The following is a 3,274-nucleotide window of genomic DNA, read 5'->3' as shown; positions in this document are numbered from 1 at the left end:
TAGATTGGCAACCTTTGGAAGCGGTTAACCTAGCTGACCCAGTTAGGAATTTGCTAATTCAAAGGTATGGTAATTCTATGTTTCATGATTGGGAACGTTTGTTTACTACCCGTAGGCCTGTATATAAGGAATGGTGTGTTGAACTTATGAGTATTATAGAAATAAATATCGATGTATCTATGTTAGAGGATAAGAGCTTTCTTATATTTCTGTTAGGTAGAAGGATGTACAGAATGTCCATGATGGACATGGCTAGGGCCTTACTTATTACATAACCGCTAAGATAAGAACACCTGATTGTACAGCTTTGATTTGGCAAGGTGAAAGAGTAGATAGAGACTTTGATAGTAATGCCATATGGAGACGAATGTCTAAATTTGAGGTGTTTAGACGGGGTGGAAAACACTCCTATTTGGATATTGACAGGGCAAAGCTTCGCATGATTCATAGATTTTTAGCGAACTCGATTACACAAAGAGGTAAAAATAAGGAAAACATTACTTTACACGATCTATTCTACCTTAAGTGTATTCGAGACCAAAGAAGCTTTGTTAACATCCCATACTGCGTTGGTTATTATTTGTCTAAAGTTGTAGAAGGATTACAGGAAGGCGGCATAATAGGGGGTGGTATTTTTGTTACTCTAATAGGAGAGTATTTAGGTGTTGATAGGGAGCAAGGGGGTCCAATGATCGAGGTTCCTGAACAAACCGAAACTATAGGTCTATCGGTTTATCATGGGGCACAGGTACTGTCAAGGAGACAAAATAGGGAAATACCATATCAGGGTAGCCGGCCACAAACGGAAAGAGGGTCGGATGAGGAAATGGAGGAAGCTGCTGATATTAGGGATGTCGTGAGAGATAGTTATATAGATGTATATCAGCGCATGGAGGAGTTGGATATGAATGCTGAGAATAGGCATAATGAGTATAGGAAATGGAGAGCTGAAGATGTTTATGAGTCATCCAGGAGGCGAGAACATGATCGCTGGAACGTTCATCAACATCAAATCATGAACCATCTATCCTATCAGATACCACAAAACTACATTCCGACTCAACCTGCATATTACCCATCATTTCAGAGTGATATGAGATCGCCCTATAACCGATATGACCTGAACTAGGCTTATCAAGACACCTACAACCAACAATGGAACCCAAACGACAACATGAACTGAAACCCTTATCCAGATTGATTATTGTTCTATTGGTTGTTACTTATACTTATTATGTTTACACATTTAATATTTTTATTTTTATAATTTTTAACCTTTTATTATTATGATGATATTATGTAGTTTTTATTAATTTGAAAGTAGGATACTAAGTCTCATTTCATTGCATGTTTATATTTGTATTGTATGTATATTGTCAATTGTACACAACAGGGTAAAACATCGCACTTTCAAAGACTGGCATTAAGTTCATCAAAAACTACTAATTTTGATGACAAGACAAAAAACAAATGTGAAATAACAGCTGCAGGAATGAACAAATGATGTGCACCATTTATCATTCAAACAATAAGCATGTTTGACAAACTTGGTATTTTTAATCATCTTTTTACGCTAATCACCCTCATGAATTTAAATTTTTACTGATTTATTGCAAATGAGGGCATTGCAAGATCTTAAGTGTGGGAAGGGATTAAATTCTTTCGGTTTAAACATTTGATTAATACACTTGGTTTAATTGCCAAATTTTGTAAAAATTTGAAAAATTTTCAACTAAATGAATTCAAAATCATGTTTATACATATTTATGAATGATAAAACTAGATGTTAATACCGAAATTATTGTTACCTCAGAACGGACATAAATTGAAAAACAGCCTAAAACGCTTGAATTCATTTAAAATGAAATAGAGGAGAATAAACGGCAAAGAAAAAAAAAGTGTGGGAAGAATTTACCAAGTTATTTAAAATATATTTCACATATTTTTGTACAAGATTATTGCAGGTAATTTTGCTTTGGACTAAACTAATCAGTTTACCCGGTTTACTGTAATATAAATAAAAGAAAGATGGATCTACACGATGAATCAATTCCATCATTAAAAGAAAGTAAAGTCTTCTGAAAAAGAAATGCGCTTCTTGATTTAGGTCAAGAAGTTGTCATCTAGACTAGTTGTAGAGGCTACGAAAAACCTTGAAAAGTTTTCTTGAAAATCAGTTGGAAATCCACGGACCTCAGCATCAAACAGGGTCGCCAAGTGGTCAGATTTATCCTAACCATGAGAGAATCTGTCTCGTAAAATAAGGAGGGCGCCTTGCAAATTAGCTTGATAAGGCAAATGAATCTGATCCCAGAATGGATAAACTCCTTAAAGATCAAAAATCAGCTTTTAAGCCTGATATTACTCAATCCTTGAGATTGACCTTAAAGATTGAGAATTACAAACTCATAGAATTCGATGATATCTAAACTCAAGCTTGAACGAGAAAATATTTTGATCAAATTAAAACCGATTTGTATTCTGAAAACCTATTTTCAATGCGTTCATTACCATTGAACGTAAAATCCTAAGAATTCATCAGAATTCATTAGGTCACCTGAACCAAATTGGGTTTCAACCGTAAGAACGGTGGTTGCATAGCATGGTCGAAGATAGGACCTTGTGCCAGACCGAAAAATTATAGGGTGATCTTTACTATTTTTCCGACCAAGGATAGTAATTGGGTTCGACACGTTTTAGACCATGAATATCTGCATGTCATTAGACATTGCCTTAACAGTTGCTTTTTCATCGCTTCCCTTTACAACCAGACGGTAGTTTACCGAAAGGTAATATACGGGACAAGTAAACTGGACGTGTGATTTCCTAATACAAGGTTAGAAAGTGGGTGACACAAAACCGCAAGTTTTGAGCTAAAATTTTAAAATCTGAAACCCACAACCCACAAAAACATTTTTGCAAACATCGGTGAAGGGTTATTCCGGAAAACCTGTCTAAGGTAAAAGCTAGCATGAAATTTCAAAAGATCAAATATTTTCATAAAGATCCAATTTCCTTAAGAATCTAAATTTTTATAGTCATGTGGGACTGTAAACCACAACGTTACTATCATTGTTCATACCGTCGTATCAAAATCACTTATGTATAAAATGTGAAGAATAAAGAAGTGATTTGAGTGATGTTATATTTCATGTTCTATATTGCTTGAGGACAAGCAACGTCCATGTGTGGGAATATTTGATAATGCTAAAAACGAACACATATTTCATAGCATTATCATTCCAGAAAGACAATCTTTTAGTTGCAATTGTTC

The sequence above is a fragment of the Rutidosis leptorrhynchoides genome, chromosome 4 (assembly GCF_046630445.1).
Source record: "Rutidosis leptorrhynchoides isolate AG116_Rl617_1_P2 chromosome 4, CSIRO_AGI_Rlap_v1, whole genome shotgun sequence".
Taxonomy (NCBI): domain Eukaryota; kingdom Viridiplantae; phylum Streptophyta; class Magnoliopsida; order Asterales; family Asteraceae; genus Rutidosis; species Rutidosis leptorrhynchoides.
Note: the sequence above shows the minus strand (reverse complement) of the source record.